This window comes from Scyliorhinus torazame, chromosome 4 (assembly GCF_047496885.1).
Source record: "Scyliorhinus torazame isolate Kashiwa2021f chromosome 4, sScyTor2.1, whole genome shotgun sequence".
Taxonomy (NCBI): domain Eukaryota; kingdom Metazoa; phylum Chordata; class Chondrichthyes; order Carcharhiniformes; family Scyliorhinidae; genus Scyliorhinus; species Scyliorhinus torazame.
Window position 1 is genome coordinate 67,346,937 of NC_092710.1, and position 21,733 is coordinate 67,368,669.

Consider the following 21,733-nt stretch of genomic DNA (forward strand, 5'->3'; position numbering starts at 1 on the left):
AGCGAACTCCTGCAGATGACAATTCACGTCGCTCTGAACTGTGTTTTACGTCTCCTTCATTGCAATGTTTCAGGCTAATCTGCTCCAGGCAGCGTTGCTAAAGCCAGGGCACCATGTCATACCAGCCTACCTTGTAATTGCGGTATTGATGAGTTCAGCAACGCTGTGCAGGAATTACTAACCCCTTGCCAGTAATTTGGCTCAAATGCTGCCACCTTCAACAATCCGATTGCTTAACATGCAGTCGTTTGCTGGCTACGCCAAATACATTTGATGCTTCGAAATGTCTTTCTCAAAAAGCTGCACTACCCATTTATAATGTGGTGCTAATTACACTGATGTGGATATGCCGCCGTTGGACTGGGGTGAGCACAGAAAGAAGTCTTACAACACCAGGTTAAAGTCCAACAGGTTTGTTCCGATGTCACTAGCTTTCGGTGCGCTGCTCCTTCCTCAGGTAATTACACTGAAACACGTCTGGAACGATCAAAATACCTTAAGGCGAGAAGTATACTTGTTTGCTAATCTATTGAGAGGCGACGCATGATCTCCCGGTTAATGTTCTTAGCTTGTAAATCCCCGAACCATTTACCCCAATTTAAAATTCAGCTGGCTCATCATCATTTCGTGCTGAAGCAGCGGCCGTCCATTCGGACTAATGTGAGCGCCTGTCCTGCAATTGCAAATAATTTGCATGATGTTGAGATGCTGGCGCTGGATACAGAAAGAAGTGTGACAGCAACATGAAGTGTGACAGCAACAGGTTTATTTGAAATCACAAGCTTTGGCAGCGCCGTCCCTTCATCAGTTGAAGAGATGAAGGACCACTTTACCTGATGAAGGGACAGCGCTGCCAAAGCTTACGATTTCAAATCAACCTGTTGGACTTTAATATGGTGTTGTGAGACTTATTACTGAATAATCCGCACGCATTTTATTTCGGCACGGTTACATTTCGACTGAATTTTGAATTCACAGGGTCAGCTGCTTTTACTCTTTCAATGAAGAAACCCGACCAAAGGCTTTGGCAGACAAGTACTGGAAATGTGAGCCGTAGCACATCCCGTGCTAGAATAATAATAATCTTTACTGTCACAAGTAGGCGTACATTAACACTGCCAATAAGTTACTGTGAAATTTCGATCATAAAGATGAAGACATGAGAATTTTGATGAGGAGAAAGTTTGCAGATTGGGCGATGCTCCAGGCACAATGTGTTCAACAATGTCGAAGCCAGCGTAAGTGTTGGTGAGAAGTTTGTCAGTTGGAAACATGCAGAAAGTTCTCGGGGAAAGCAAATCCTTACGGCTTGCTGGCAACCTAAAGGGTGGAATTTACAAAAGGCAAATTCGCGCGATCCAGCTTGTTCGCGATCAGTCAGGAAAGAATACTCAATTCTCCATTCACGACTGGACTAAATTTGGAATCGCCATGGTCACACGAGGTGATCATACGTACATGGCCGGTTAACTCAATGGTTCGAGTGTGGTGCTAATTGACGCCAAGGTCGTTTGATCCTCGTACGAGTCAACAAAACAACTCCGTCACGAAATGATCTGCTTGCCTCGTCTGTTTGCAGGCAACCTGCCCAGTGTTACTGGCGCGGCATTATTACTGACCTGAGGCAGCGCAGAGTCCCTTTTATCTGCTTGACTCCTCTTGGATAATATCTGCCACTTTTTCATTCTTTCACATTTCGGCGCCACAAACGTGTCGGTAACATGCTTCCAAAGTTTCCTAGTCTACAGCGATGACAATGCACGTCGTTCTGAACAATGTCTTACCTCCAATTACTGCAATTTCCAAGCAAATCTGCTCCAGGCAACGTTGGAAATAGCCCCGCAACATGTCAGACGAGCCCACCATTCAGGACTGGAGTGAATTTGGAAACGGCATGGTCACTCCAGCCAATGTTGCATACATGGCCTGTTTGCTCAGATGGTTAGAGCGTGGTGCTAATAACGCCAAGGTCGCGGGTTCGATCCCCGTACTGGCCAACGAAGTAATCACATCGTGATCTAATGTCCACTTCTGCGGCTAGTTGGAGCGGTGTTTTGACTCTGCTGGGGCAGCGCAGAGTCCCCTTTAACTGCTTGGCGCCTCTTGGACAGTATCTGCCACTTTTTCTGAGAAACTGTCGTTCTTTTACAGTTCTGTGTCACAAATGTGTCCAACGTCTCCTAATCAATAGCGAACTCCTGCAGATGACAATTCACGTCGCTCTGAACTGTGTTTTACGTCTCCTTCATTGCAATGTTTCAGGCTAATCTGCTCCAGGCAGCGTTGCTAAAGCCAGGGCACCATGTCATACCAGCCTACTTTGTAATTGCGGTATTGATGAGTTCAGCAACGCTGTGCCGGAATTACTAACCTCTTGCCAGTAATTTGGCTCAAATGCTGCCACCTTCAACAATCCGATTGCTTAACATGCAGTCGTTTGCTGGCTACGCCAAATACATTTGATGCTTCGAAATGTCTTTCTCAAAAAGCTGCACTACCCATTTATAATGTGGTGCTAATTACACTGATGTGGATATGCCGCCGTTGGACTGGGGTGAGCACAGAAAGAAGTCTTACAACACCAGGTTAAAGTCCAACAGGTTTGTTCCGATGTCACTAGCTTTCGGTGCGCTGCTCCTTCCTCAGGTAATTACACTGAAACACGTCTGGAACGATCAAAATACCTTAAGGCGAGAAGTATACTTGTTTGCTAATCTATTGAGAGGCGACGCATGATCTCCCGGTTAATGTTCTTAGCTTGTAAATCCCCGAACCATTTACCCCAATTTAAAATTCAGCTGGCTCATCATCATTTCGTGCTGAAGCAGCGGCCGTCCATTCGGACTAATGTGAGCGCCTGTCCTGCAATTGCAAATAATTTGCATGATGTTGAGATGCTGGCGCTGGATACAGAAAGAAGTGTGACAGCAACAAGAAGTGTGACAGCAACAGGTTTATTTGAAATCACAAGCTTTGGCAGCGCCGTCCCTTCATCAGTTGAAGAGATGAAGGACCACTTTACCTGATGAAGGGACAGCGCTGCCAAAGCTTACGATTTCAAATCAACCTGTTGGACTTTAATATGGTGTTGTGAGACTTATTACTGAATATCAGCACGCACTTTATTTCGGCACGGTTACATTTCGACTGAATTTTGAATTCACAGGGTCAGCTGCTTTTACTCTTTCAATGAAGAAACCCGACCAAAGGCTTTGGCGGACAAGTACTGGAAATGTGAGCCGTAGCACATCCCGTGCTAGAATAATAATAATCTTTACTGTCACAAGTAGACGTACATTAACACTGCCAATAAGTTACTGTGAAATTTCGATCATAAAGATGAATACATGAGAAATTTGATGAGGAGAAAGTTTGCAGATTGGGCGATGCACCAGGCACAATGTGTTCAACAATGTCGAAGCCAGCGTAAGTGTTGGTGAGAAGTTTGTCAGTTGGACACATGCAGAAAGTTCTAGGGGAAAGAAATCCTTACGGCTTGCTGGCAACCTAAAGGGTGGAATTTACAAAAGGCAAATTCGCGCGATCCAGCTTGTTCGCGATCAGTCAGGAAAGAATACTCAATTCTCCATTCACGACTGGACTAAATTTGGAATCGCCATGGTCACATGAGGTGATCATACGTACATGGCCGGTTAACTCAATGGTTCGAGCGTGGTGCTAATTGACGCCAAGGTCGTTTGATCCTCGTACGAGTCAACAAAACAACTCCGTCACGAAATGATCTGCTTGCCTCGTCTGTTTGCAGGCAACCTGCCCAGTGTTACTGGCGCGGCATTATTACTGACCTGAGGCAGCGCAGAGTCCCTTTTATCTGCTTGACTCCTCTTGGATAATATCTGCCACTTTTTCATTCTTTTACATTTCGGCGCCACAAACGTGTCGGTAACATGCTTCCAAAGTTTCCTAGTCTACAGCGATGACAATTCACGTCGTTCTGAACAATGTCTTACCTCTAATTACTGCAATTTCCAGGCAAATCTGCTCCAGGCAACGTTGGAAATAGCCCCGCAACATGTCAGACGAGCCCACCATTCAGGACTGGAGTCAATTTGGAAACGGCATGGTCACTCCAGGCAATGCTGCATACATGGCCGGTTAGCTCAGATGGTTAGAGCGTGGTGCTAATAACGCCAAGGTCGCGGGTTCGATCCCCGTACTGGCCAAAGAAGTAATCACATCGTGATCTAATGTCCACTTCTGCGGCTAGTTGGAGCGGTATTTTGACTCTGCTGGGGCAGCGCAGAGTCCCCTTTAACTGCTTGGCGCCTCTTGGACAGGAACTGCCACTTTTTCTGAGAAACTGGCGTTCGTTTACAGTTCTGTGTCACAAATGTGTCCAACGTCTCCTAATCAATAGCGAACTCCTGCAGATGACAATTCACGTCGCTCTGAACTGTGTTTTACGTCTCCTTCATTGCAATGTTTCAGGCTAATGTGCTCCAGGCAGCGTTGCTAAAGCCAGCGCACCATGTCATACCAGCCTACCTTGTAATTGCGGTATTGATGAGTTCAGCAACGCTGTGCAGGAATTACTAACCTCTTGCCAGTAATTTGGCTCAAATGCTGCCACCTTCAACAATCCGATTGCTTAACATGCAGTCGTTTGCTGGCTACGCCAAATACATTTGATGCTTCGAAATGTCTTTTTCAAAAAGCTGCACTACCCATTTATAATGTGGTGCTAATTACACTGATGTGGATATGCCGGCGTTGGACTGGGGTGAGCACAGAAAGAAGTCTTACAACACCAGGTTAATGTCCAACAGGTTTGTTCCGATGTCACTAGCTTTCGGTGCGCTGCTCCTTCCTCAGGTAATTACACTGAAACACGTCTGGAACGATCAAAATACCTTAAGGCGAGAAGTATACTTGTTTGCTAATCTATTGAGAGGCGACGCATGATCTCCCGGTTAATGTTCTTAGCTTGTAAATCCCCGAACCATTTACCCCAATTTAAAATTCAACTGGCTCATCATCATTTCGTGCTGAAGCAGCGGCCGTCCATTCGGACTAATGTGAGCGCCTGTCCTGCAATTGCAAATAATTTGCATGATGTTGAGATGCTGGCGCTGGATACAGAAAGAAGTGTGACAGCAACATGAAGTGTGACAGCAACAGGTTTATTTGAAATCACAAGCTTTGGCAGCGCCGTCCCTTCATCAGTTGAAGAGATGAAGGACCACTTTACCTGATGAAGGGACAGCGCTGCCAAAGCTTACGATTTCAAATCAAACTGTTGGACTTTAATATGGTGTTGTGAGAATTCTTACTGAATAATCCGCACGCACTTTATTGCGGCACGGTTACATTTCGACTGAATTTTGAATTCACAGGGTCAGCAGCTTTTACTCTTTCAATGAATAAACCCGTCCAAAGGCTTTTGCGGACAAGTACTGGAAATGTGAGCCGTAGCACATCCCGTATTAGAATAATAATGATCTTTACTGTCACAAGTAGGCGTACAGTAACACTGCCAATAAGTTACTGTGAAATTTCGATCATAAAGACGAATACATGAGAAATTTGATGAGGAGAAAGTTTGCTCATTGCGCGATGATCCAGTCACAATGTGTTCAACAATGCCGAAGCCAGCGTAAGTGTTGGTGAGAAGTTTGTCAGTTGGAAACATGCAGAAAGTTCTAGGGGAAAGCAAATCCTTACGGCTTGCTGGCAACCGAAAGGGTGGAATTTACAAAAGGCAAATTCGCGCGATCCAGCTAGTTCGCGATCAGTCAGGAAAGAATACTCAATTCTCCATTCACGACTGGACTAAATTTAGAATCGACATGGGCACACGAGATAATCATACTTACATGGTCGGTTAGCTCAATGGTTAGAACGTGGTGCTAATGACGCCAAGGTCGTTCGATCCTCGTACAAGTCAACAAAACAACTCCGTCACGAAATGATCGACTGGCCTCTTATGTTTACAGGTAACCTGCCCAGTGTTACTGACGCGGCATTATTACTGACCTGAGGCAGCGCAGAAACCCTTTTATCTGCTTGACTCCTCTTGGATAATATCTGCCACTTTTTCATTCTTTTACATTTCTGCGCCACAAACGTGTCGGTAACATGTTTCCAAAGTTTCCTAGTCTACAGCGATGACAATACACATCGATCTGAACAATGTCTTACCTCCAATTACTGCAATTGTCAGGCAAATCTGCTCCAGGCAACGTTGGAAATAGCACCGCAACATGTCAGGCGAGCCCACCATTCAGGACGGAAGTGAATTTGGAAACGGCATGGTCACTCCAGCCAATGATGGCCGGTTAGCTCAGATGGTTAGAGCGTGGTGCTAATAACGCCAAGGTCGCGGGTTCGATCCCCGTACTGGCCAACAAAGTAATCACATCGTGATCTAATGTCCACTTCTGCGGCTAGTTGGAGCGGTGTTTTGACTTTGCTGGGGCAGCGCAGAGTCCCCTTTAACTGCTTGGCGCCACTTGGACAGTATCTGCCACTTTTTCTGAGAGCCTGTCGTTCTTTTACAGTTCTGTGTCACAAATGTGTCCAACGTCTCCTGATCATTAGCGAACTCCTGCAGATGACAATTCACGTCGCTCTGAACTGTGTTTTACGTCTCCTTCATTGCAATGTTTCAGCCTAATCTGCTCCAGGCAGCGTTGCTAAAGCCAGGGCACCATGTCATACCAGCCTCCCTTGTAATTGCGGTATTGATGTGTTCAGCAACGCTGTGCAGGAATTACTAACCTCTTGCCAGTAATTTGGCTCAAATGCTGCCACCTTCAACAATCCGATTGCTTAACATGCAGTCGTTTGCTGGCTACGCCAAATACATTTGATGCTTCGAAATGTCTTTTTCAAAAAGCTGCACTACCCATTTATAATGTGGTGCTAATTACACTGATGTGGATATGCCGGCGTTGGACTGGGGTGAGCACAGAAAGAAGTCTTACAACACCAGGTTAAAGTCCAACAGGTTTGTTCCGATGTCACTAGCTTTCGGTGCGCTGCTCCTTCCTCAGGTAATTACACTGAAACACGTCTGGAACGATCAAAATACCTTAAGGCGAGAAGTATACTTGTTTGCTAATCTATTGAGAGGCGACGCATGATCTCCAGGTTAATGTTCTTAGCTTGTAAATCCCCGAACCATTTACCCCAATTTAAAATTCAGCTGGCTCATCATCATTTCGTGCTGAAGCAGCAGGTGAAGAAACCTGTCCAAAGACTTTTGGGGACAAGTACTAGAAATGGGGGCCGTTGCACATCACGTGCTAGAGTAATAATAAAAGTCATTACTGTCACAAGTAGGCGTACATTAACACTGCCAATAAGTTACTGTGAAATTTCGAGCATACAGATGACTACATGAGAAATCTGATGAGCAGAAAGTTTGCAGATTGGGCGATGCTCCAGGCACAATGTGTCCAACAATGCCGAAGCCAGCGTAAGTGTTGGGGAGAAGTTTGTCAGTTGGAAACATGCAGAAAGTTCTGAGGGAAAGCAAGTCCTTACGGCTTGCTGGCAACCTAACAGGTGGAATTTACAAAAGGCAAATTCGCGCGATGCAGCTTGTTCGCGAGCAGTCAGCAAAAAATACTCAATTCTCCATTCACGAATGGACTGAATTTGGAATCGACTTGGTCACACGAGGTGATCATACGTACATGGCCGGTTAGCTCAGATGGTTAGAGCATGGTGCTAATAACGCCATGGTCGCTGTTTGACATAGCGCTGCTGAGAATTGTCAGTTAAAATTTTTTTGTATAGTTATGGTCAGTGTAGAGGCCATAGAAGTGTGCTCGCTGGGCCTGTGAATGAAGAAGAACGCAGTTATGTTATCCTTCACGCTTCGTGTTAGGATCACAAGGAGGGTGTGTTGCCACCTGGATTGGCCAACTCCTGACGTAAAATGGAGAACAGCAAATGTTGAAGGGAAATTCAGTCAACACAGGCAGAAACTAGCAGGTGCAAGTTTACTGTGTATTAAACTCTGCAAAAGCCCAGACAGCATCAATACAAGCAGCAATCTGCATAATAATGTAGCAGCCAACTGCATACTAATGAGCGATCCCCGGGAACAATGGAAACATTTGAGATAAACAAGGCCAAGCCAGACTCCTCGGCGCCAGCAGGAGCCAACACAAAAGAGGTTGACGGACACCTCAAGACCGCCCATCGATCAGGGAACCGCTCCAGTATTAGAGAAAGCGAACCAAGCGATTGGAACAAAGTCCAATCACTTGAAACCAGGTACGGGGTCCGACCCGAAAGACAGGAAGCCCCTGGGCACTATAAAGTAAAGTCCCCAAGTTCAAATCCTTCTTGACAGGGTCACTCAGCAACGCGAACCAAGCCTTGACCGTGACCTGTTCAGCTGCCGGCAAAAGACCGGAAGTCTCAAGTCAACGCTCGCTACGAGATAGGTGCTCCTAGCTACCAGTCCATACCAGCTTTTGAATCCCGCAGATTCAGAACCTGAACAAAAGGCCATTTGTTACCCTGACCTAGCGAGCCAGTCCAAAGCTAAGTATAGGCCTGTTAGTTGTAGAAGTAGCTTAGAAGTAGAATTTATGATGGTAGCGATTTACTGTGTATAATAAATGTGCTTTGATTTGAATCTTACTAATTGGTATATTGAGTTATTGATCATTACTTGAACTTGAACCTCGTGGCGGTATCATAAAGATACCTGGCGACTCGAGAGCAAAGGTTATAAAACAGAGCCAATTGAACCAACCAAAAGTTAGCAACAGCGCGGAGGAACAGAGGCCCCATGGAACCAGCCCCTCCACCGATCGGTAGGCCCTGTCCGTGGGCCAGGCCACCGTGGAGGCCACCCCTCCAGATCAGCACCCGCAGCCACACCTTCCAGGTCCCGCTGTCTGGGAACTGAGTAACCCACGCCGGCGAAACTAGGCGGCCACTCGGTCCATCGGGGCCCAGAGAATCGCCGGCGGGGCCGTTTTCAACGGCTCTCGACCGACGCGGCGGGAATCCCATGGGCACCCGAGAATCGGAGGGGGTGAATCAGGAAAGCGACGTCGGGGCACGCTTCTCGCATCCCCCCGGGGATTCTCCAACCCGGCGCGGGGTTGGAGAATCCCGGCACTCGTTTATTGCCCAATTTTACTGAGCAAAATCGTGTATTAATCCGTCACTCACTTAAGACTCACCGTCACGTGGAGAATTTGACGTCTTATTTCAGGCTCAGAAAGAGTGTTGGAGAATATTCGGTTGAAGGTTCTCTTCGTAGCAACGAATCACTTCTTACTGAAGGACCGTCTGTGGTGCCAAATGTTGTATCTGTAAAACCTTAGGTACTTTCGACCAGTTCACGTCCTCAAAGGTTTACCGAAGGTGTGTTTATTTATGAGGAGAACACATCCCGAACACAAGTTCAAAATTCAAAGATATTTATTGAACACAATTAACCCTTCAATTACCCACTAAATACTAGAGGTACCCAAGATCACTGTATACTTCCCGTAAACATGGCTTGGTAGGGCTATGAGTCTGATCGCTGGAGATCCTCTGGTCCGCCCACACGAAGATGGTTCTCACTGGCGGTCCCTTCCTTCCTTCCTTCCTCCCCTCCCTTTCCCCCTTCCCCTCCCCCGTTCTCTCCCCCTCCCTCTTGACGTGATTTACATGGATTCCAGCAAAGTCTTTGACAAGGTCCCAGGTGGGAGACTTATAGAAAAGGCAGTTGCACATGGGATACAATTGGCTTAGCTGTAGGAGACAGTTGGTGATGAAAGACGCAGCCACAGAAAATACTGGCCAATCTCAGCAGGTCTGACAGCACCTGTGGAGCGAGAAGGGAGCTAATGTTCCGAGTCCAGATGATTCTTTCTCAAAGCAGGTGATGACAGATGGATGCTTTAGTGACTGGAAGCCTCCATTGGTATACCCCTGGGATCTGTGCTTGTTCCCCCAATTTTTGTCATTTATACAAGCAACATAGTTGACTATGTGAATGGTAGGATCAGTGTGTTTGTGGATGATACAAAGGTCAGTCAGGTGGTTAACAGTGAGATCGAGTGTCCTGGGTTATAAGATGTAGGCGGGGTTCGTCAAATGGGCTGAAAAATGTGAGGCGATACACTTTGGAAGGAGTAATGTGACATGGAAGTATTCAATAAATGGCATGACACTGGGAATATCTGAGGAACAAAGGGACCTTGCCATGTTTGTCCAAAGATCTCTGAACTCAGAAGGGAAGATTGATAGTTTGGTGAAAAAGGCATAGGGGACACTTGCCCTTATCATTCGAGGCACAGATTACAAAAGCAGGGTGGTCATGTTGGAGTTGTTTCGAACTTTGATGAGGCCACGGCTGGACTACTGAGTGCAATTTTGGTCGCCACATCATAGAAAGGATGTGATTGCACTGGAGGATATGCAGAGGCGATTCACCAGGATATTGCCTGGGGTGGAACATTTAAGTTATGAAAATAGGTTAGATAGGCGTGGGTTGTTTCGCTGGAGCAGAGAAGACTGAGGGGTGACCTGATCGAGGTGCACAAGATTATCAGGGGCTTCGACAGGGTGGTTTGGGAGCAGCAGTTCCCCTTAGTTGAAGGGTCTGTTACGAGGGAACACAAGTTCAAGATGAGGGGCAGGAGGTTTATGGGACGATTTGAGGACATTTTCTTTTACCCAGGTGGTGGGGACGGTCTGGAATGCACTGCCTGGGAGGCTGCCTCACATCCTTTAAAAGGTACCTGGATAAGCACTTGGCACATCATAACATTCAAGACTATGGGCCAAGTGCTGGCAAATGTGAGTAGGTAGGCAGGCTTTGATTCTCCCAGAAGTGGAAGCGTTGATGCCACATTTACCCTATCCTATTAATAACAGAAGAAATCTCTTTATTTGAAAAAAATTCAAACCAAGCTCCAGTCTTTCAACCTAACAGGAAACTCTCAATTCTGATGTCACCCTTGCAAATCCTTTACACTCTTTCACCCAATTGACTTTGTCATTTCCATGGTACTTAGACTAGAACTAAACAGATTAAATAAATTTACCATTTCCAAATTCTTCTTCACGTTCTTATTGTTTGCATTTTTCATACCAAAGGACATTGTCACATATCATCATTTGCCACTTCACTGGCCAGACACACTGTCGTCTTGCTTTTAAAAAAATCATTTATGGTATGCATCCCTAATTTTATGAATTTCATGACAACATAATCATCATTAGACCTTTATTGAATAAAAATGTGCCGCAATGGTATTCAAATTCCCCATCCCCAGAGAATTGCACCCGCTCTCTGGATTTCCAGGGACGTCACAACACCACACATTAGTTTTCCCATTGCATTGTCTATTAGTTAGTCGTATGCCATAATTGCGGTATCAGTTGCAAATTTTGAAATTGTGTTATTTATTCCAAGTCCAGGGCATTAATGGAAGCAATGAGTAACAGCGGCACAAACGCTGAGCCATTTGGATCATCAGACTGCACCTATTTCTGTCTGATATTGGGGAGGGATTGTTAATAGCAGATTGCATCAGAGACAAAGGTAAATCCATAGAATCCCACCAGTGCAGAAGGAGGCTATTCGGCTCATCGAGTCTGCACCCACCGTCTGAAAGAGCACTCTATCTCTTTTTAAAAATAAGTACATTTTATTTCGGTTTTCACAGAATATCAAAAACAAAATGAAAAAGGAACCCAACAGGGTTAAATACAAAACACAGTCAAAAAAGAACCCTCCATATCCCCCTCCTCACTGTACAAAAATAATAAATTAACACCCCAACTTAACACAGAGCCAACATAGCAAATATATACACCCCCTCAGATCCCCCAGTGTAATTAAACATCAATAAAGTAACCCCCCCCCCCCCCACCCGCATTGCTGCTGCCATTCACCAATGTCTATCGTTCTGCCAGGAAGTCTAAGAACCGTTGCCACCGCCTGAAGAACCCTTGTACCGACACTCTCAAGGCGAATTTCACCCTCTCCAACTTAATAAACCCCGCCATATCATTAATCCAGGATTCCATGCTTGGGGGCCTCGCGTCCTTCCACTGAAGAAGAATCTTCCGCCGGGCTACCAGGGATGCAATGGCCAGAATACCGGTCTCTTTCACCTCTTGCACTCCCGGCTCCTCTGCCACCCCAAATATTGCGAGCCCCCAGCCCGGTTTGACCCTGGATCCTACCACCCTCGACACCGTCCTCGCTACGCCCTTCCAAAATTCCTCCAGCGCTGGGCATGCCCAGAACATATAGGTGTGGTTTGCTGGGCTCCCTAAGCACCTAACACACCTGTCCTCACCCCCAAAAACCGGCTCATGCTTGTCCCGGTCATATGTGCCCTGTGCAGCACCTTAAACTGTCTGAGGCTGAGCCTCACGTATGAAGATGAAGATTTCACCCTCCCTAGGGCATCTGCCCACGTCCCTTCCTCTATCTCCTTTCCCAGCTCCTCCTGCCACTTACATTTCACCTCCACCACCGAGGCCTCCTCCTCCTCCTGCATCACCTGGTAAGTTTCCGAGATCTTCCCCATTCCCCCCCCCCCCCCGAGAGCACTCTGTCGTGTACTGTACGTGGCAGCAGCCACGGGAATTCCACCACCTGCCGCCTGAAAAACGCCCTTACCTGTAAGTACCTGAAGGTGTTCCCCGGAAGGGGGGGGGAGCCCATACTTCTCCTCCAACTCACCCAGGCTCGCAAACGTCCCGTCCACAAACAGGTCTCCCAACTTTCATATCCCTGCACTGTGCCACCTTGAAAACCCTCCATTCATCCTCCCTGGGATGAACCGGTTGTTCCCCCGTATTGGGGTCCACACCGAGGCCCCAACCTCCCCCCTGTGCCGCCTCCACCCCAGATTATAAGGGCAGCTGCCACTACCGGGCTCGTGGTATACTTCCTTGGAGGGAGCGGCAGCGGCACTGTTGCCAGCGCTCCCAGACTCATACCCACACAGGACGCCATCTCCAGCCTCTTTCATGCAGCCCCCTCCCCCTCCATCACCCACTTGCGCACCATCGTCGCATTGGCGGCCAATAGTACCCACAGAGGTTGGGCAGCGCCAGCCCCCCCATCTCTACTCCGCTCCAGGCACACCCTTCTCACCCTCGGAGTCCCTCGCGCCCACACAAACCCCATTATGCTCCTGTTGACCCGCCTAAAAAAGGCCTTTGGGATAAACATGGGGAGGCACTGGAACAGGAACAAAAACCTTGGGAGCATCGTCATTTTGACTGACTGCACCCTACCCACCAAGGAGAGTGGCAACGTATCCCACCTCTTGAACTCCTCCTCCATTTGCTCCACCAGCCTTGTGAAATTAAGCCTATGCAGGGCCCCCCAGCTCCTGGCCACCTGGATCCCCAAATACCTGAAGCTCCTCTCCGCCCTTTTTAGTGGGAGCTCGCCAATCCCCCTCTCCTGGTCCCCTGGGTGAACCACGAACAGCTCTCTCTTCCCCATGTTGAGCTTGTACCCCGAGAATTCCCCGAATTCCCTGAGGATCCTGATTACCTCCGGCATTCCCCCCCCACCGGATCCGCCACATATTACAGCAAGTCATCCGCATAGAGCAACATCCTATGCTCATCCCCACCCTGCACCAACCCTCTCTAGTTCCTCGACTCGCTCAGTGCCATAGCCAGGGGTCCAATCGCCAGTTCGAAGAGCAGGGGGGACAGGGGACACCCCTGCCTCGTCCCTCGGTGCAACCAAAGGTACTCAGACCTCATGCTGTTCATGGCCACACTCGCCATCGGGACCTCATACAACAACCTGACCCACCTGACAAACCCCTCCCCAAACTCAAACCTCTTCAGCACCTGCCACAGGTACCCCCACTCTACCCTATCGAAGGCTTTCTCAGCGTCCATCGCCAGCACTATCTCCGCCTCCCTCGCCGGCATCATAATAACGTTCAGAAGTCTCTGCACGTTCACGTTCAACTGCCTCCCCTTCATGAACCCCGTCTGGTCTTCGTGGATGACCCGCGGCACACAATCCTTAATCCTCATGGCTAAGACCTTCGCCAGCACTTTGGCAGCTACGTTCAGCAGCGAAATTGGCCTGTAAGACCCACACTGCAGGGGATCCTTGTTTCGCTACAGGATCAAGGAGATCAGTGCCTGGGACATCGTCGGGGACAAAGCCTCCCCCCCCCCCCCCCCCCCCGCTCCCTTGCCTCATTAAAGGTCCTAACTAGCAACGGGCCCAACATGTCCATATATTTTGTATAAAATTCGACTGGGAAACCGTCCAGCCCCGGTGTCTTCCCCGCCTGCATGCTCCCTATCTCTTTGGTCAGCTCCTCCAGCCCAATTGGGGCCCCCAATCCCGCCACCAGTCCCTCCTCCAGCTTCAGAGACCTCAATTGGTCCAGAAAGCAGCCCATCCTTCCCTCCTCCAGTGGGATCTCGGACCTATACAATTCCTCGTAAAAGTCCCTGAAGACCCCATTGATGCCAACCCCACTCTGCACCACACTCCCTCTCCTGTCCTTAACTCCGCCGACCTCCCTAGCTGCGTCCCGCTTCCGGAGCTGATGCGCCAGCATCCGGCTAGCCTTTTCCCCATACTCATAAATCGCCCCCCCTGGGCCTCCCTCCACTGCACCGCCTTCCTGGTGGTCACCAGGTCGAATTCGGCCTGGAGGCTGCGCCTCTTCCTCAACAGTCCTTCCTCAGGCTCTTCCGCATACCTCCTGTCTACCCTCACCATCTCCCCCACCAGCCTCTCCCTCTGTTCCCTCCTCTCCTTGTGGGCACTAATGGAGATCAGCTCACCCTGAACCACCGCTTCAGCGCCTACCATACCATCCCCACTCGGACTTCCCCGTTATCGTTGGCCTCAAGGTACCTCTCTATGCTTCCTCGGACCGCTCACTCACCTCCTCGTCCACCAGCAGCCCCACGTTCAAACGCCACAACGGGCGCTGGTTCCTTTCCTCCCCCAGCTCTAAGTCCACCCAATGCGGGGCGTGATCCGAAATGTCTATCGGCGAGTACTCAGTATCCCCTACTCTCGCTATCAGCGCCCTGCTCAAAAGAAAAAAGTCGATCCGGGAGTAAGCCTTATGGACATGTGAGGAGAATGAGAATTCCCCAGCCCCCGGCCTTGCAAATCTCCAGGGGTCCACCCCTCCCAACTGGTCCATAACCCCCCCCCCCCCAAGCACCTTAGCCACTGCCGGCTTCCTACCCGTCCTAGACCTAGAGCGATCCAGTGCCGGATCCAACACCGTGTTAAAGTCTCCCCCCATTATCAGGCCCCCCCCCACTTCCATATCTGGGATCTGACCGAACATGCGCTGCATAAAACCTGCATCGTCGCAGTTCGGGGCATACACATTGACCAGTTCCACCCTCTCTCCCTGCAGTTTATCACTAACCATTACGTACCTACCGCCATTGTCTGCCACAATGCTCGACGCCTCGAACGCCAACTTATTTCCCACCAAGATCGCCACCCCTCGATGTTTGGCATCCAGCCCCGAATGAAACACCTGACCTACCCACCCTTTCCTCAATCTTACCTGGTCTGCCATCTTCAGGTGTGCCTCCTGGAGCATGACCACATCCGCCTTCAGCCCCTTCAGGTGCGCGAACACGCGGGCCCACTGACCGGCCCATTCAGTCCCCTTACATTCCAGGTTATCAGCCGGATCAGGGGGCTACCCGACCCCTCCCCTGTCGACTAGCCATAACCCCTCCTCTGCCTGCCACGCGCCCGTACCTCACGCCCGGCCTGTTCCCCACGGCGGCAGACCCCTGTCTCGCCCTCCCCCCCCCCCCCCACTCACTCCAGCTTCCCCTTGACCATAGCAGCAGTAACCCGATCCCCCCCCCCCCAACGGCTCGGACCCCTCCTAGCTGCTTTACTCCCCACATTGCACTTCCGCAAGTCAGCTGACTCCTGCTGACCCCGGCCACTCCCGCCTCCCCTTCGACTCCTCCCTTTGTGTGACACACCCTCCTCTTCCATTCCCCATCCGCAGGCTCTCCACCTCCCCCTTCCATCCCAAGCAAGGGAAACAATCCTTGCTTCCCTGCCCCAGCCCAACCCCCTCCAGTCTTCAGCACGAGAAAAAGCCCGTGCATTACCTCCTACCCGCCCCCCCCCCCCACCTCTGACGCAGCTCCTTTTACAGGCCCAGTCCCCTCACCCCCCGACTCAAGTCTCCCCCTCTCCCGCGGGACCCCATCGCACTGCCGGCCATTCACACCTGTTCCATTTGCTTACCCCCCTCCAAGAGCCCCCCCTACCAACCCAACCAAAATAGTGCCCAAACCGCCCTAACCACCCTCACCCAACCAGAAAGACAAAAACAAGAGCAAAGGACTCCCCCCTCAAAAAGTAACATATCAATCGCAATCCCCAAATGCCCATCCCGACCCTCAATCTGTGTCCAACTTCTCGGCCTGAACAAAGGTACATGCCTCCTCCGGAGACTCAAAATAATGGTGCCGGTCCTTGTAGGTGACCCACAGTCACGCCGGCTGTAACATGCCAAACTCCACCGCCTTCCTATGCAGCACCGCCTTCGCTCGTTTGTACCCGGCCTTTCTCTTTGCCACCTCCGCACTCCAGTCCTGATATATTCGAACCTCCGTGTTCTCCCACCTGCTGCTCCTCTCCTTCTTGGCCCACCTGAGCACACACTCCCGATCAGCGAACCGATGAAACCGCACCAGCACCGCCCGTGCAGGCTCGTTAGCCTTGGGCCTACTCGCCAGCACTCTATGGGCCCCTTCCAGTTCCAGGGGCCCCTGGAAGGACCCCGCTCCCCTCAGCGAGTTCAACATGGTGACCACATAGGCCCCCACGCCCGGCCCCTCCAGCACCTCTGGGAGGCCCAGAATCCGCAAGTTCTTCCGCCTCGACCGATTCTCCATCTCCTCGAACTGCTCCTGCCGTTTCTTGTGGAGCACCTCGCGTGCCTCCACTTTTACCGCCAGGCCTAGGATCTCATCCTCATTGTTGGAGATCTTTTGTCGGGCCTCGCGGATCGCCATCCCCTGCGCCGTCTGGGTCTCCAGCAGCTTATCGATAGAAGCCTTCATCGGCTCGAGCAGGTCCGCTTTAATCTCCCCAAAGCAGCGCTGGTTAACCTCCTGTTGCTCCTGCGCCCACTGCATCCACGCTGCCTGGTCCTCGCCCACCGCCATTTTGTTCTTCTTCCCTCGCACCTTCTTCGGGTCCACCACCACTTTCTTAGTCGCCCCGCTCCTGGTAAAAGCCATATACTGTCGGGGAACTATTGTACTCACCTTCCCACAGCGGGAAACGTCGAACAATATGCCGTTGGGGGCCCTGAAGAGAGCCCAAAAGTCCGTTTTTTGCGGGAGCTGCCGAACGTGCGACTTAGCTCCGCATAGCACCAACCGGAAGTCCAAGAGCACTCTATCTCGGCCTACTAACCCACCCTATGCCCATAATCCTGTGCATCGATCACGGTCAATCCACTTGACCTACTCACCTTTGGACTCTGGGAGGAAACTGGAGCACCCGAATGAATCCCACAAAGACAATGAGAGAACGTGCAACCTCCAAAGTCACCGAAGGCCAGGTCCCTGGAGCAGCGAGGCAGCAGATCTAACTGCTGTGCCATCCGATCTTTATTCAGAATTTATGTGTTCATGATCTGGCCTGGTCGCGATTGCGATGCCATTCGCTTTTCTCGCCAATGGTGGATTATTTACCCAGAACACCATGCGCTGCAGACAGTCCGCTATCAATGACCAGAGAACGCCTGTGCGCAGGTGCCGACACGGTATATGCTCTGAGCATGCTCAGTGTTAGCGATGGTGATGGACTGTGGAGGAGCACACGGTTTGGGAGGCGGGAGCGGATTGTGAGCACAGGGTAGGAATGGAAACCTTAGTTGGCCTGAAAACTTTACAAACTTCAGGAGTAAGTCTGAGGCCCCAAATAAGAGGCAACAGGACATGCCCCGTGTTAACACCGCGGTGGCAGGCGTCCCCCGGAGCGGACTCGCTGGCCGCCACCTTGCGAGTGGGAATCAGGGAGGCGGGGCTCACTTCTCACTGGCAAGTCAGGGTGATGCAGGCAATCAGCCGCCATTCTGGGAAAGGAAAGCTGAGCTGATTCTGTGAGGCGGGACAGACGGCGGCCATATTGATAAAGGAAGAGGGAGTTTTTTTTGGGGGGCGGGGTGGAGACGGTGTCAGAGTCCCACTGGATTTCTGGAATTCTGGATTATGTGAACCAATGGATCCACTCTGCAACGTTCTCTGAAAATCTGAGGATGCAAGATCAGCGGTCCCAGGGGATTTGTTGCAACTTGGGCCCCTTAATTTCTACAGTATTATACCTTTACTCATCCTGATTTATTTTAATTTCTCATTCTTGTCAGATCTATTTGGTTGATTATAAATGACGCCCTCTGTTAAGGGACCTATAAACAATTCTCCCCAACAATTTCTGTTTCTTAGTTCCTCCCAAACTAATCCTTCTTGTTTTTCTCATGTTGATAGTTTTGAGTTTTGGGAGATGAGCCGCAGTGATGATTCTTTCTCTCTATTGTTTTTATCCTGTAATTTCTTATCAGTACAGCTCCCTCCTTTTTAATTCTCCCTTTTTTTTGAGAAGATAAACATCCTGCAATAATTAGTTCCCAACATTGGATTCTTTGTAGCCATGTCTCCACAACAGTTATTCACCCAAACTCATTCATTTATATCTGTGCTCTGTTTCATCTTGTTTGTTGTCATTATTTCATTCATTAAATCTGCAGACTTTAGCTATGATATTTTTCTATTTCTCACTGACATCATCACCTTTGTCCTAATGTTCCATTCCATTCGTTACTCTCACCCAATCTGTTTATTTTTACCCAAAGTGCTCTCAAGCCTTGATGCCTTTGCTGCTTTTCTTAATCCTCCTATTCATCGTTGGGCAACCTGGGCAATAGGTTTTTGAGCAGCTTAATCAACTCCCAGGCTGCTGCTGATATTTACAACCTGCAGGAGTCTGTGGGCCATGTGTGTATTCAGTGCGAGAGGTTGCAGCCCAGTATAGATAACTGACACGGCTGCTCCTCATCATCTGGTCATGTTTCAGCTGCAGACCTCAAATGTTTGGCTGTCAATGTGTAAGTGGACGGTGATAAGTTGGAGGGTCGTCTCTTGAACCTGTTCTTGGTCTGGTTGAAACAGGAATTCCAAGATGGGTGGAAGCAATGGCAGGAATTGGGGGAACCATTTCAGTTGCTGCCTCTCTTCTCTGGCTGTGTCCATGTTTGGAAGGATCTGGAGAGGGAGGATGTGGTGTTCACCAGTACCGCTGCTATATTCTGTGGCCATTGGGCAGTTCAGGGTCTAGACTGTCCCATGGACACCGGGAATCACATTCAGATTGAAGTTACCTTTGCTTCTGTTTGGAATTTGTTGCTGAGTTTTGCTCAATTTAGTTTGATTGAACTAAATGTTTGCAGAAACAATGGGGAACAATGTTCCATAGGAACAAGAATTGACTGTTCTGACTTTCTATCCCGGACTGGCAGTGATAATTTCGGTAAAACTCCCTTTCAGATTCTTGGAACCAGAAGAATTCCAGATGGAAAACTCAAACCGAACATCACGTTAAGATGTGGCAGTCTCTCGGTTCATCACAACCTGAATATGTTCAGCCTTTTAATGTGGAAATAGTTTTTTTTCTGTTCTGTCTGAGAAACGTTTTCCAACATCAGTGTTGATGGAAAAACCCCGAGACACATACCTGAGAGAAACTGTTCCTGTGCAGTGATTGCAAAAAGAGCTTTAACCAGTTACACAGCTGGACACCATTCACAGCCTGAAGAAAGCATATTCGTTCTGCGTGTGTGTGTGGTCAAGATTCAACTGATCATCTAAACTGGTAAAGGCACGGACACCTGTACCATGGGGAAACTTTGGAAATGTTGGGACTGTGCGAAGGGATTTCGATCCCCATCTCTGCTGAAAATTCATAGACACACTCACACTGGGGAGAACCCATTCACCTCCTCTGTGTGTGGTAACGGTTTTGCTCAGTAATTTAACCTAGTGTCACATCAACTAGTCCACACTGAGGAGAGACCTTTCAAATGTTCTGACTGTGAGAAAAGTTTTAAGAGCAATGTGGGGTCAATTCAACACCAGCAAGTTCACAACGAGGAGAGACCTTTCAAATGTTCTGTCTGTGAGGAAAGCTTTAAGAGCAATGTGGGGTTAATTCAACACCAGCAGGTTCACACCGAGGAGAGACCTTTCAAATGTTTTGTCTGCAGGGAGAGCTTTAAGTGTTCCGGGGGTTTAAATCAAGATCAACAAGTTCACACCGAGGAGAGACCTATCAAATGCTGTCTCTGTGAGAAATGTTTCAAGAGCAATGAGGGTTTAATTCAACATCAACAAGTTCACTCTGAGGAGAGACCTTTTAAATGCTCTGTCTGCGGGAAGTGTTTGAAGACCCTTGAGGGTTTAATTCAGCATCAACAAGTTCACAGTGAGGAGAGACCTTTTAAATGTTCTGCCTCTGGGAAGTGTTTGAAGAGCAATGAGGGTTTAATTCAACATCAACAAGTTCACAGTGAGGAGAGACCGTTCAGATGTTCTCAGTGTGGGAAGAATTTTGGGCAATTATGTTACCTCACTGAACATTTACGCATTCACACTGGGGAGAGGCCCTTCACTTGCCCCGTGTGTGGGAAGGAATTTATGTGTGCTTCCCATATTGCTGAACATCTAAGTGCTCACACAGCAGAGAGGACCTTCACTTGCTCGATGTGTGGGAGAGGATTCACTTGTGCTTCCCACCTCATGGAACACAAGCGTGTTCACACTGGGGAGAGGCCTTTCACTTGCCCCGTGTGTGGGAAAGGATTCACTTGCTACTTCCACCTCTCTGAACATCTACGTCTTCACACTGGGGAGAGGCCCTTCATTTGCTCCATGTGTGCAAAGATATTTTCTTGTGCTTCCCACCTTACAGAACATCTACGTGTTCACACTGGGGAAATCATGCATCTGCTTTCAACGTGGAAAGCAGTTCAGGCAGTATTCCACCCTCAGTGAACACAAGCATGTTCACACTGGAGAGCAACTGTTCCCCTGCTTCATGTGTGGGAAAGAGGATTACTGCTTTGTCTCACCTCGGTCAGCACAAAGGTATTCACATTGGGGAGAGACCGTTCACCTGCCCTGTGTAAGAAGGGATTTGCATGCTTCTCCTATCTCAGAACATGCAAAATTGTTCACTTTGATGAGAGACAAGAAAATGTTCAAACTGTGGGAAGTGATCTGCAATCAGAAATGAAATGATGAAACACCAGTGAATTCACACTGGAGAGAGGCCATTCACCAGTTCTGTGTGGAAGGGATTCAGTCATTGCAGCTCAGCAAACATCAACGTTTTCACACGTTTACGAAACAGTTTAAAAGCTCTGAATGTGGGAAGAGTTTGAAAAGCACAGGAAATCTGCTGAGACATAGACTAACTGATACTGGGGACAGGCTCACAACGTCCTGGAGGTTACCATTGACCAGAAACTGAACTGGACTAGCCATCTAAATCTCGTGGTTCCATGAGCACGTTAAGAATCTCGAGGCGGGTAACTCATCTCCTCACTGCTACCATCTGCCCACCATCTACAAGACACAAGTCAGAGTGTGATGGAATGCTCTCCACTTTCCTGGATGAAGTTCAACACCATCTCAGACAAAGTAGCCTGTCTTCCGTAAACTTTCAGACCCCCCCCCACCACCAATG

The 21,733-nt window shown here is 49.1% G+C and overlaps 3 non-coding genes across 3 annotated transcripts; all 3 read left to right on the forward strand.

Moving 5' to 3' along the window:
• The first annotated feature begins 1,923 nt into the window (after positions 1 to 1,923).
• trnai-aau (transfer RNA isoleucine (anticodon AAU)) lies at positions 1,924 to 1,997 on the forward strand. The gene has a single exon. It is a non-coding gene; the product is annotated as a tRNA-Ile (tRNA).
• A 2,113-nt stretch (positions 1,998 to 4,110) lies between these two features.
• On the forward strand, positions 4,111 to 4,184 carry trnai-aau (transfer RNA isoleucine (anticodon AAU)). Its single transcript has one exon. It is a non-coding gene; the product is annotated as a tRNA-Ile (tRNA).
• Positions 4,185 to 6,290: 2,106 nt separating this feature from the next.
• trnai-aau (transfer RNA isoleucine (anticodon AAU)) lies at positions 6,291 to 6,364 on the forward strand. Its single transcript has one exon. It is a non-coding gene; the product is annotated as a tRNA-Ile (tRNA).
• The last annotated feature ends 15,369 nt before the right edge of the window (positions 6,365 to 21,733 follow it).